This window comes from Schistocerca americana, chromosome 9, assembly GCF_021461395.2.
Source record: "Schistocerca americana isolate TAMUIC-IGC-003095 chromosome 9, iqSchAmer2.1, whole genome shotgun sequence".
In the NCBI taxonomy this organism is placed as follows: domain Eukaryota; kingdom Metazoa; phylum Arthropoda; class Insecta; order Orthoptera; family Acrididae; genus Schistocerca; species Schistocerca americana.
Window position 1 is genome coordinate 121,988,397 of NC_060127.1, and position 14,410 is coordinate 122,002,806.

Genomic DNA, 14,410 nt, shown 5'->3' on the forward strand with positions numbered 1-14,410 from the left:
ATATTTGAACAAACAGATATAATACGTTACTTGATGTATACTTAACAAAGAAACATTAGGCTACTGTTGCAGTGCCTGAAAGTTTCAGCCCATTTCTTTATGAAACATCACAAATACCTGACAATGAACAAACGAATTCCACTGAATAATCAATCTGATTCTACCCAAGTACGGTTTTCACTTCAAGCTGTAGGCATATGGCAGTCCATCTCATTGTAAAATATTAAATGCATACTACGTATGAAAATGAGCTTTATAAATATACTAGATCGAAAACAATTTAGCACACTCATGTCATACAATTCAGATGGCTGCTTCGTTGCTTCAGTTAATCTTTCGTCACATTTTATTATAAAATTATAACTTTTAACAAAAGGAATAACAAAACAATTTATAATAAGTAACAGACAACTGATATCAACCATGAAAACCACAATGAAACGAAATATGGGGATATGCAAATGGCCATGTAAAAGGTGGAAATGATCTTCAGTGTCATGTGATTAACAACGAACACACGACGTCAGCTGTCAAAACTTTCTTCCCAAGATACCTTGATGGTGGCGTGACAGGACGGCAAGTGAGGATGTTAACATTTGAAACGCATTTCGAAACGTTTTGACTGGAAGGGATGCGACAGACAGTGTGAACTGGTCACAAGTGGAATTTGTTAGTATCTTATCAGGTATTCGTGATGTTTCATAAAGAAATGAACTGAAACATTCAGGCACTGCAACAGTAGCATAATACTTTTTTGTGAAGCATACATTAAGAGATGTATTAGAGTTGTTTATTTAAATAAGTGTTTGTGGCAGGCTTATTTACTTTTAAGTAGCTGTCTGGTTTGTGTGTGAAGCAGCCTCGGTGGTCAATATTTATGTGGTTTCATTAGCCAGCCCAGTAGAAATAAGGTACTTTAACTATTAAAAGCCAAACACAAGACGAAAAAAAACCTATAAATCTTGAAGGGAAAGGTATTGTGGGAGACATGACTATTGCACAAAAACTGCACAACTTAACCTTACACAAACCAACTTTTCACGGAATGTGATGGCTACTAATAACCCTGTGTTCTTTAAAGTAATTTTATGTGCTATTTAATGTAAAAAAATCTAGTGCTTCGACTCCCTAAAATATGTATAAAATACAGATTCCTCCTCCTTGAGCTCCTTGTATAATGTGTGAGATCCCCTTCCTCCACATAATGACATTTTTTTGGACCCACATCCTTTTTGTGTTGTTCTGTACTTTTGTCTTCCTTCTCTAATTATAAGCTCCAACTGCAAGCTGCTCTTCGCATGTAAAACAGTTGAAAATTATCTTGTGAAGATCGCTATCAAAATAACAAATCCGGGCAGCCAGATGAGTTGAGATCACGTGACTTTAAGTTCTGTGTCATGCAAGGGACGGTGTGAATACCCCTTGATGAGATGATGCTGTAATGGCCAGTGTAAACTTGCCTTTATTTAATATCCACGAGAATAGTGTTTCTAAAAAATTGTCAGTTTTGAAGGTCGGGGTGGCCGAGTGGTTCTAGGCGCTACAGTCTGGAACCGTGCGACTGCTATGGTCGCAGGTTCGAATCCTGCCTTGGGCATGGATGTGTGTGACGTCCTTACGTTAGTTAGGTTTAAGTAGTTCTAAGTTCTAGGGGACTGATAATCTCGGCAGTTAAGTCCCATAGTGCTCAGAGCCATTTGAACCATTTTTTGTCAGTCTTCTAAACAGTGTAGCGCAAAGAATAGGATTTGTAAACCAATATAATGCATACCATCTTTTAAGACATCTTTTGGGAACAGTTTCATGAATGTACCACAGCTTTAGCTATCAAACTTTTTTTTAAATTGTATATTTTTGTTGCAAGTGAAAAAACTCATGCTAATTATTTACTTGGATCATAGGTACACTCTAGCCACAATACAAACAAAGTAGATGGCTTATTTTGTCCTGTAAGTTCTTTACACTATTTGTCTTTAACGCAGACTCTTGAAAACATGGTGGTACAAAAAATTTTAAGTATGATTATCAAAAATTTTGGAAATGAAATGAAGGTTTTTCTTCAAAAAAGCATTTTATTTTCAAAGTTAAGTCAAAAGATTAGTCTACTTTTTAGTTGAGTGTGTTTTAAGGCAGTAAATAAAATTTCAGCTCTCTGTCTCTAATAGTTTTTAGCCAAAGTGTACCAATAAATAAAATAATTTCGGGAAATTCAAGTTAGAGCTAAGACTTGCTTGGCACTAATACATCCCAGGTCCATATTCATCTTCTTTCCTGCGTTGTTATTCCTCCCTTGTGTTTTTCACACTTGTTGCTCTTATTCTTGCTTCTTTGGTGGCTTCCAACACTGATTTTTCTGCATCGAAGAGTCTCTTTCAGTCAGTGGCTATTAGAGCTCTATGCATATTTAATCCACCAGGCCCTCCCATCAGTTCCATAACATTAAGCCTTGATACTGCACCGACGTTGAAACACAGAACAGCATCTAGCACATCTATTTTCGAAGTATTTAATCCTCCTAGAACAGTTTTTGGTATCCGTTCCCATATACGATTGCTGAAACTTTCATTTGGATTTTGAGTCCTACCATGTAAACATTTCTCTAATAATCTTGTGTCACTAAGATCCCTATATACAGGTTTTGTAACTTCCGTTATAGCAAATTGTCAACTGTGGAGAACTAATGGAAGAAGGTAGCCCATACTGCCTTTTTCTTTCCCTAAAGGTTATTTTTATTTTGTCTTATGGCTTGTCCATAATAATACTGTAAGCTATTTCTTCGTCGGTAAACCGACCACATCCACTAATGCACTTACCATCAGCTAATTTCTTTCGCTTCAAATTCCTCAATCTTGCACATAACATTTTCTGCACATCTCCAACACATTCCATATTTTCAGTTTTTCTGTCAGCATAAGGTTTGGATTCACAGACTTTTTGGTACCCTTTTGAGTCTCCATCTCCTAGATAAGATGTATACATCACACCATATTTCTCCACTGACCTGTGGAATATCTTCACAACACCTTAAGATTCCATCCCTCCACTATAACCACTAAAATTAATCAAACATTTATGATTTTCAGTTCCACTGGCATAACCATGACAGTACTTGGTAATACATTTCACATCAGTGACTTTACCATTGTCCAAGGAGGTGGCTGTCAGTACATCATTTGGGGAACTATGGCCTCTTCGTTGCCAGGATGCATCCAGGGCTGCAGGCAGACAGGTATTACTGTCATTCATGTCTACACTTTCCTGAACAGTATTTGTCATACTATCATTTGCTACTTGTTCTGAAGTCTGTAGAATAATTTTATTGTATCTGTAATACCTTGTAGGGGGAGGTATGTCCATAGGAGCACAAAGAATTTGCGTACTTCTGTACCCTTTACCTGTACACCTCATACCATAAGCAACTTTAATATTTGTGTTATGCACACTCTGTTTAGTTATGCCACAAGTATAACCACGTTCGCTTAAATCACCAAAAATTACAAACAGTTCTTAATTTTGAAGCCCAACCTCTTCTAGCACGTATCTTAACTACCTTCACACCACTATTGCTGCATTCCTTACACTGCGAAGTTTTATTTATTGGTTCACATAGAGCAGAACGCTCAATAATAACACAACATGAATCAGTAGTTGGAGTCTCTGTGGTGTCACCGCCAGACACCACACTTGCTAGGTGGTAGCTTTAAATCGGCCGCGGTCCATTAGTAGATGTCGGACCCGCGTGTCGCCACTGTGTGATCGCAGACCGAGCGCCACCACAAGGCAGGTCTCGAGATACGGAATAGCACTCGCCCCAGTTGTACGGACGACGTAGCTAGCGACTACACTGACGAAGCCTCGCTCATTTGCAGAGCCGATAGTTAGAATAGCCTTCAGCTAAGTCAATGGCTACGACCTAGCAAGGCGCCATTAGTAACATTGCATGTATCTAAAGAGTCTCACTTGTATCGCCACAATCTCCAGATGTACCAAAAGGATAGATTAAAGTTAAGTATTCCAGAAGCTACGTACTTTTCTTTATAGCATTCATAACGTATCCTGTTTCAGACCTCACGCACCCTGCTTTGGATTATCGCATGCCTTTCGGCTTCCTCTCATTGTGTCTAGGCTGTCTTATCTAGACACAACAGTCTCTATATTATCAGCATTAATACTGTCAATTGTCCAAATATTTCAGTTTAAGCTTCGTAGCACTTTGAGTAGTTGAAGCTGATTCAAGTGTTGTATCACTTTGTATTTGAGTATTAGCATAGTTAATCCGATTGGTGAACCGATTTCCATAAAATTTACATTGTTTAACTTTCAACTTCTTAATTCTTCCCATTGATTTCAAGTGTAATAAGAAACTCATGCACAAAATTACTTCGCTGTAAACAAAATATTCACGCCAAAACAACAACAAACAATGACTAAACTCTTTGTATAAACAAAAGATATGCAACTGTAAAGCTTTCGCAGGTTAGCCAACTTAAGGGACTAAAAAGTCATAAAAATGAAACAAATGAGAGCAAAACTTTATTTTTAACACAGCTAACTGTATGCCATGGGGACACCGAGGTGCATGCAGCCACTTTTAAATTCCTCTAATTTTGGTACTTTCTGCGTGTGACAAAGCAAGCTGGGATAATTTTAATTCCTCTCTTGTTTAATTCCTCTCTTGTTTTGCCATTTGCTACCTTAAAATTAGTTTTGTTACTTTCAACTGTTTAACATTAGCATACCTGAATATAATCTGCATTTGCATAAAAGAGAAAGATTGGCCCTCAGTTTTAAAGAATATAACATCAGATTTAATTTTGTGATTATTTTTAGGTATGTAACTGATTTTCTAAATAATTTCAACTATTCCTAGTTAGTGCCTTTCAGTATACGATGAAATCAGCAACTGTTTCGTAACTTAAATTCTATTGTTGACGTGTAAACAAGTATAACTTCTGTAATAATTGTAAACATTTGGAAGATGACATACTAGCAATCTTAAAGTGTCTATTTGGCTCTATTCGAAAACATTTTAGCAAAACCATCCCTGAATTAAGTCCACAGTAATTAACAGTTTTGTCAAAAGCATTGTTTGCATAATTTTGTTTATTAATTTCATGATTTAAACAAATAATTCGGCCTAACTCTTGCAGTAGAAGAAATTGCTAAAAAGAACCAATGTTTCTATTTATTCAGTTAATTTAATGAGCTAAGTTTTAATTGTAATTTCTGTAAATTTAACTTTAAACAATGTGTAATTTCAGTAACTATTATTGTGATGGCATATAAGGGCCCCATTTTTGGTCACTAGACAGTCAGTCCACGGCCGAGTTTCAGACGAGTAACCTGTGCTGGTTAGAACAACAACAATGCTTCAACTTAATAGTGTAATAAGTTCAACAATTAGGCTGTGTGTTACAGCAATGACAGTATCTGCTCCGTACATACCTGTTTATTCTTCGAGAAGTGTAAATTTTGTGGTTAGGTTTTATGACTCGTAGATATTCAACAGTAAACTATTGTAGGAGTTTGTGGAGTTTCGCCTAAACTATTAATGAGGTTTCCAGAATGAGATTTTCACTCTGCAGCGGAGTGTGAGCTGATATGAAACTTCCTGGCAGATTAAAACTGTATGCCCGACCGAGACTCGAACTCGGGACCTTTGCCTTTCGCGGGCAAGTGCTCTACCATCTGAGCTACCGAAGCACGACTCACGCCCGGTCCTCACAGCTTTACTTCTGCCAGTATCTCGTCTCCTACCTTCCAAACTTCACAGAAGCTCTCCTGGAGGGTAGGAGACGAGATACTGGCAGAAGTAAAGCTGTGAGGAGCGGGCGTGAGTCGTGCTTCGGTAGCTCAGATGGTAGAGCACTTGCCCGCGAAAGGCAAAGGTCTCGAGTTCGAGTCTCGGTCGGGCACACAGTTTTAATCTGCCAGGAAGTTTTATTAAAGAGGTTATGGAAAGTTTAAACAATAGTGCACTGGCCATACATATATAACTGTGTATTATTAGGGGGTTGTGAACAGTGAAATTAAAGTACTTTAAAACTTAATTGTGCATCTGTCGGCTACATTATTTAAGGTGGTCATTGTCGGAATTACAAACTCCATATTTCAGCCGGTAAGACGACACCGAGGACAACAAATGAAGAAATAAACAGCAGGTGGAACCGCTACATGCGGTCCATTTGCCTGGAAGTAAACTTTTTCTCATTCAGAAAACTACAGAGAATTTTTTTAAGAGAAAAATTCCAAAAATCGATTTTTTGACCGTTAGTCACATACAAGTCCCCTTAATAAGACGTAGCCTATCACAAACCCATAATGCTGTTTTATTGCTGTAAAAATGTCAATATATTAATCGATTAGTGTAACATCAATATTTAACATCAATGCACGTAAACCCCGTCTGATATCTCAACCTCTTACTTTTGTTACAATACCAGCTTGCTTCACAAAAGTTTTGCCAACAGCTTGAGGAAAGACATAGTAAGTTTCTTTGTGAGTGACCCCTTTCCTCATGAAAACGATTGTGAGGTCCTCTACCTCATCATTGACGCCAATAATTTCCCAACAGCAAATTTACAGTTTCCATTGTTGTCTTTCAGATAAACTAGAAAAAGATCTCCTACTATGTATATATTTCCTTCCACAGAGCCACTCTCAATATTAGGCCTGCCAAAGATGCCCCCCCCCCCCCCTACTGCTTGCATTTCCTCATCCTGACTGAGAAAAATACATTCTCTCTTGCCATTTTCTTCCGAGGGCGCACTCTGGTCATTAATTCCATCAGGAACATCTTCCCTCCCTCCTACCTCTGTGTATCACCTTTATTCTCACTGCAGCAAGTATCTTACATGAGAATAACTTTCCCACGTGGAAGGGACACACTTTTCCCCTTCCTCTTGGCCAACTGCACAGTTTCCCCGACACAAGGTTTCAGCAGATGAGCAGTGAAGACATCAGTTCAGGATGATTTGCTGGACCTACTGACATCAAAGTGTGGGATTTGCTCGCAGACCTTGTGATGGTCCAATGATTATTTCCCAGAGGCTAAAAACTCCAACTTCACATTTGTTGCAGACTTCAGACCAACCTCGTCAAAGGCTTCACAAAGGAAAGCTGGAAAATAATTTTTGTGAAGAAGCCTTCTGTTCTTGCTCTTAAACTGATTCAACGCCTTCCTCCAAGCTCTGTAGTGCTTCGAGAATTTACACGTAAATTCTGGAACCACTCGACCTTCCACCTCGAACACTTGATATTTTAAAGATAAGTGTGAGAGAGACCCTACTTACCGGGCAACACATGTCTGTGTGTGCACGACTGACGTTTATCGTGGGAAGACAGGAGCTGCGTCAGACGAGCGGCACCGGCTAGTGTTTACCGCAAGCGCCACAGACGCTGTATGAGAGGACACGGAGTAATTAAATGCTACTCTTTGCTGTGTTAGTGAATGTGATTGTTGTGAAAAAAAAAAGAAAAACGAACATTTGACTATAGACTTTTAAATTACTTCATAGCTTAGCTCTGAACGAAGCGAGACGCAGGGGACGTCTATAAATTATTTGGTTGCTAAAACCAGGCAAATGTGATTATGTTTAATTGTATCTAATGGGTGTCGTCGTAGTAGTCTTACATGGATTTGTATGTTTATGTGAAACTTGTGGAGATGAAAATGTACCTGAACTGAAGTATGAGGTTACCGAGTTATTTGTTAGTTCCTCTAACCAGCATTATTTCTTCAGAGAAGAAGTTGTGGAGATCGACGCAGCCGCATATCCAGAGAAGAGGATCAAATGACTCTGAGCACTATGGGACTAAACTTCTAAGGTCATCAGTCACCTAGAACTTAGAACTAATTAAACCTAACTAACCTAAGGACATCACACACATCCGTGCCAGAGACAGGATTCGAACCTGCGGCCGTAGCGGTCGTGCGGTTCCAGACTGTAGCGCCTAGAACCGCTCGGCCACCCTGGCCGGCGAAGATGATCGACTAAAAGTTTCAAGTAAGTCAGCTGTAGTAAGAGAAGTGTGAAGTTCGCAATCCAGCTTTGCACCGCTTCTCTTGTGTCCGAAATCGTAGAACATGGCGACCGGCGTGATCAAGACTCGAAGAAAGAGGAATTTCCAAATGAAATCAAGATAAAATATATGGTGAGTTGCCACATCAACCATTAGTAACACGACAGGGAAATGGTTCAACGAGTTTTATTCTGCATAAACGGCAAAAAGGAGTGAAAATTAATAAATACTGTACAAGGAAAATGTCAACATTTTAGACTAAGAAGAGTTATGACAAGAACTGTTCGACGACGAAGATCCAGCGTGGGGAGTAAGCTGCCCTCACACACATCGCGGGGGCGTGGACCCCGTAACCAGTAACCGACGCCAACGACGCCAGCTGATGCTCACCGGTAACGAGTACAAATCCGTTCTCCGACACCGACGCTGGAACCAACCTTTGACGCTGCCCGTGCTGCTCACCGGCGCTGTTCACTGACGCAGGCTAAAACTCTACGCCGGGTGAGCGAAAGACAATTAATTGAGTGTGCAGCTAGGGACGCTGTTCAATAACAGACTGTTAGTATAGTTATTAAACTCAGAGGTGAATTTTTTTTAAATGATAACTCGATCTAAAATTAGAAAGAATATGGATCAAGAACAGCAACTAGCAGAACCAGCCACAGCTATTAGAGTGACTAGGGAAGTGCCAACCGGTCTGAAGTAGTGAATTTAATCAAAGCTCAAAACGCTCAAATTACTACCTTAAGTGAAAATCTAGAAGCTCAGAGTTTACAATTAAATTCTAGATTAGATGCACAGAGTGCAAATTCAGCTACTTTAAGACAAAAACTAAGTCTTAAGTTAGATTCAGTAAATACTCAGTTAAATGATAGATTAGTTGAACAGAAGGCGGATTCAGCTGCTATAAGAAACGAACTAAGTGCTACCTTAAGTGACAAATTAGAAGCACAGGGTGAGTTTTTAAATTCTAAGTTCAATGGCTTAAGTGATAAAGTGGAGAGTTGGCAGTTAGATTTAAAGAATGAATTAAGTAATTCCCTGACTATCCATGTAAACCAACTGTTCACTGACTTTAGTCAGACACAGAATAATCACTCTCAGGACTTAGCTAAAACACTGCAATTTGATACTGAAGACACATTTAATAATGTATAAACTGAACTTAGCGAAAAGTTAGGATCATTTCAAAGCGTATGCAATGTTACATTCGATGATGTAAAGCATAGGTTGCACACTTTAAAAGAGAGTTTGGACAAACAGGCTAAATCAGTACCTATGGTCCAATCGCAAATTGCAGGTCTGAACATTCGAATAGATGACGTGGAACGAAATGTTAAAGAGAAACTAGCCACTTCAGACGCAGTAAATATAAGTAATCTGGAGGAACAGGTAGAGGAAATAATCGACCGAAAAGTTGCCGAGAGGGTAACTCCCGACAACGTTTCTTCACATTTAGCTACAGAACTTAATGATACTAAGAGAGGCATACATAATTTCTGGAAAGAATTCAAACTTATCCAGGATAAGGTAGACAAGAAGGTGACTTCTCCTAACCTGGTGTTAACCAGTGAAGTAATGACCGATCTACAAAGGGGGGGGGGGGGGGGGCAAATTCTGGACTATCCAGACAGTTTTCAAAGTTTAAGCCAGACGGGGAAGTACATCCTACTCATTTTCTGAAATGGTTTAATCAAGCCTTGCCGAAAAACTGGGAAGATTAAAAAAAGATTGAATCTGCGGTGGGGTACCTTTTAGGAGAAGCTTCAGAGTGAGGCACAGTGAACATGGGGAATTTTTCGTCTTGGCCAGACTTCCAGAAAAAGTTTAAGGAGAAGTAATGGTCAGCAAACGCCCAGGAAAAACTAATATTCGACTTGTGGGACCCAAAGTATTACAACAGTTCGTGGGGGACGATGCGAAAGTATTTCGACTGGCATTTAACGAGAGCGAAGTACTTAGATAAGCCCATGGAGGAAGAAGGGTTGGTGCGAATTTTAATAAGACTTTTACCCATTTACGCAAGGAAGGATATATTATGTAGCGGGTGGAAAACCGTAGAAGAATTATTATCCTTTGTAGACGCACTTGATGTCTTAAACAAAGACCGCGACGAGAATGTGCATCAAAGTGAAAATAAAAATTTCGGAAGGGGTAGTAATAACAGTAATAGCAATTTTAAGAGACATGAGGCCAATTTAGCAGTACACCAGTGTAACCGGAATAAGGGTAACGAAAATTATCAGAACACGCATTCACCTTCGAATATGGGCCCCGTGACGTCGCAGAAATTTGTACCAAGCAGTAATAGAGTACAAAGTAGTAACGAAATACCCAGATTTGGTAACCAGCCTGTCATTACCAATAAGGCGGAAAACGTAGTGCGATCTGGATGCAGGGCCGGGGCCCAGGTCGTAGAAATACATTAGGTGGCCTGGTCTACAATAGGTACGTTAATTTCATGCATAAAATACCAACAAAAGAATAGGTGTTACTGAAAGAAGCGAGCTTAACTGCCATTATCCACAACCAATAATAATAGGAAAACCACAGGATTTTGAAGTTAACGTATTTATAGATTCCGCGAGTGGAGTGACACTTATTTCTAGCGTTTTCTTTAACACATTACGAACGAAATATCACTTACCGGTATTACCAGTAACGGGAGTGTACATAGTCGGTATTAATGGAACAAAGAGAATAGTTGTAAAATACCAGACCCAGGTGAACTGCAACATTGGGAATATCCCATTTCGTCAAACACTCTTAGTAGTAGAAAATATCAGTAGGGATGTGTTATTTGGCCTAGATTGGCTATCAGAATTAACGGCGTATTAAATTTTGAGGCGAATCTTCTTGATTTTGGAAAAGGTGACTACAAATATTGTGTAAAGTTTGTGACAGACAGCTATATTAATAAACAGACAACTGAGAGTCGCTGTCTGAGGTTAACTGCTACAGCAAGATTGTCACCAGCGACTGATAACGTAAGTCACGTATCACACCGTTGACATACAAAATAAAATAAACGAATCGCCAATATTAACCAGTGAACAAAAATTAGATTTATTTAAAATTCTATTGGAATATGAAATGGTATTTTCTGATCGTCCAGGTAGTATTAGTGACTATGCATGTAAATTTAAAATCAAAGATAGTACTCCATTTTTCTGTAAGCCTTATCCAACACCAGTAAGTTTAAAAGAAGCAGTTAAGGAAGAAATTGACAAAATGATTGACAATAACATAACAAAAGTAGCACTAGGGTCATGAATAACCTCTCGGTAGTAGTAAAAAAAAGGCTGCAGGAGCTGTGCGGTTGGTACTAGACGCACGCACTTTGAATAAGCATATAGAGACGGAACGAGACAGACTCATTAACATCGATGAATCATTGCCCAAATTTGAGAAAACACAGTATTTTAGCATGATGGACCTAACTGCTGGATATTGGCAAATTCGGTTACATCCTGCATCAAAGAAATATACAGCGTTTCTACACTCCTGGAAATGGAAAAAAGAACACATTGACACCGGTGTGTCAGACCCGCCATACGTGCTCCGGACACTGCGAGAGGGCTGTACAAGCAATGATCACACGCACGGCACATCGGACACACCAGGAACCGCGGTGTTGGCCGTCGAATGGCGCTAGCTGCGCAGCATTTGTGCACCGCCGCCGTCAGTGTCAGCCAGTTTGCCGTGGCATGCGGAGCTCCATCGCAGTCTTTAACACTGGTAGCATGCCGCGACAGCGTGGACGTGAACCGTATGTGCAGTTGACGGACTTTGAGCGAGGGCGTATAGTGGGCATGCGGGAGGCCGGGTGGACGTACCGCCGAATTGCTCAACACGTGGGGCGTGAGGTCTCCACAGTACATCGATGTTGTCGCCAGTGGTCGGCGGAAGGTGCACGTGCCCGTCGACCTGGGACCGGACCGCAGCGACGCACGGATGCACGCCAAGACCGTAGGATCCTACGCAGTGCCGTAGGGGACCGCACCGCCACTTCCCAGCAAATTAGGGACACTGTTGCTCCTGGGGTATCGGCGAGGACCATTCGCAACCGTCTCCATGGAGCTGGGCTACGGTCCCGCACACCGATAGGCCGTCTTCCGCTCACGCCCCAACATCATGCAGCCCGCCTCCAGTGGTGTCGCGACAGGCGTGAATGGAGGGACGAATGGAGACGTGTCGTCTTCAGCGATGAGAGTCGCTTCTGCCTTGGTGCCAATAATGGTCGTATGCGTGTTTGGCGCCGTGCAGGTGAGCGCCACAATCAGGACTGCATACGACCGAGGCACACAGGGCCAACACCCGGCATCATGGTGTGGGGAGCGATCTCCTACACTGGCCGTACACCACTGGTGATCGTCGAGGGGACACTGAATAGTGCACGGTACATCCAAACCGTCATCGAACCCATCGTTCTACCATTCCTAGACCGGCAAGGGAACTTGCTGTTCCAACAGGACAATGCACGTCCGCACGTATCCCGTGCCACCCAACGTGCTCTAGAAGGTGTAAGTCAACTACCCTGGCCAGCAAGATCTCCGGATCTGTCCCCCATTGAGCATGTTTGGGACTGGATGAAGCGTCGTCTCACGCGGTCTGCACGTCCAGCACGAACGCTGGTCCAACTGAGGCGCCAGGCGGAAATGGCATGGCAAGCCGTTCCACAGGACTACATCCAGCATCTCTACGATCGTCTCCATGGGAGAATAGCAGCCTGCATTGCTGCGAAAGGTGGATATACACTGTACTAGTGCCGACATTGTGCATGCTCTGTTGCCTGTGTCTATGTGCCTGTGGTTCTGTCAGTGTGATCATGTGATGTATCTGACCCCAGGAATGTGTCAATAAAGTTTCCCCTTCCTGGGACAATGAATTCACGGTGTTCTTATTTCAATTTCCAGGAGTGTATTTGATGGGAAATCGTATCATTTTAATGTGTTGCCATTTGGGCTAAATGTCTCAGTATCCGTGTTTATACGGGCACCGGACGTTAGGAAGGGATTTGTTAAAGGATTTAATTAATAATATATGTACATAATATACTCGTAATCTCATCTACTGGGAAGAGCATTGCCTGTCCTTGAGTAAAACTCAGAAAAGGTTTAAAGAAAAAGGTACTACAGTAAAATTGTCTAAATCGCACTTTGCGAGTCAAGAGCTTAAGTTTTTAGGGCATATCGTAGGAGTGCAAGGAATTCGACCAGATCCGGAACGTATAAAGGGCATTAAGGAGTGTCCACCCCCTAGAAACATAAGCCAATTGAAGGGATTTATTGGAATGGCCGGGTACTATAGACGATACGTACGAAGTCAAGAGCTGAACGACCCAAGACTTTTACGTTTATTAAAGGAGGGAATATCGTGGGTTTGGGACCAAGAGGCTAATGATGCGTTTGAAAATGTAAAATGAGCACTGGTCGAATCACCCATATTACACCATCCGGTTATGGATGAGCCATTTAAAATTTCAGCAGATGCATCCGACTATGGTATAACAGCAGAACTTTTCCAAGGAGAGTGGGGTCTGGAAAGAACAAATCACAGATCTATAGCTTTTGCTAGTCGAGGAACTATTAGCAATAGTATGAGGTATCCAAAAATTCCGAACACTAGTATGGGGGTCTGGAATACATATATGTACGGATCACCAAGCTCTATTCTTTTTAATGAGTAGTCGATTGCTACATAGTAGATTAATGCGGTGGATGTTGTTCCTACAGGAATATGACATTAAAATGCAGTATATAAAGGGTTCTGAAAATATTGTACCTTCCTTTTTGTCTAGGTTAGCTATAGACATGAAAGCGTTAAAACGTATGGAAGTGCCCGGCGTAACTTTTGCGATTAATTTTTTGAAAGTAGAATATCCACATAACAGGGTACAAGATGTGGCTCAAAGAATAACCGAAAACATCCATCATGATGCCTATTTTACAGAAATATATGCTATGTGTAACAAGAATGCCTTACCTCTTAATCAAGTAGGTAGGTGGAAAATTATAGGGCATAATTTATTTTGGAGGGACAGTATAACAACTCAACGTTGGTGCATACGTATTCTGCAGTTAATGGAAGATGAGATTGTGTGGTATGTTCATACAGGATATGGACACTTCGGAATAAAGAAATGTATAGCTCATATGAATAAGTTCTATTATTTTAAGAAGCTACGACAGAAGGTAGCCTCTTTAATTAGGACTTGTGAAATCTATCAGAAGGTAAAAGAGAGTAACACTCACATTAAATAGAAAATGTATCCAATCGTTTCTAAGGCATTACACAATCTTACAGCAGGAGATTTCTATGGACCAACTCCGAAAGGAAAGGGAGGAGTGTCGTACATTTTTGTCCTAGTAGTGTGTTAGTTGAAGTA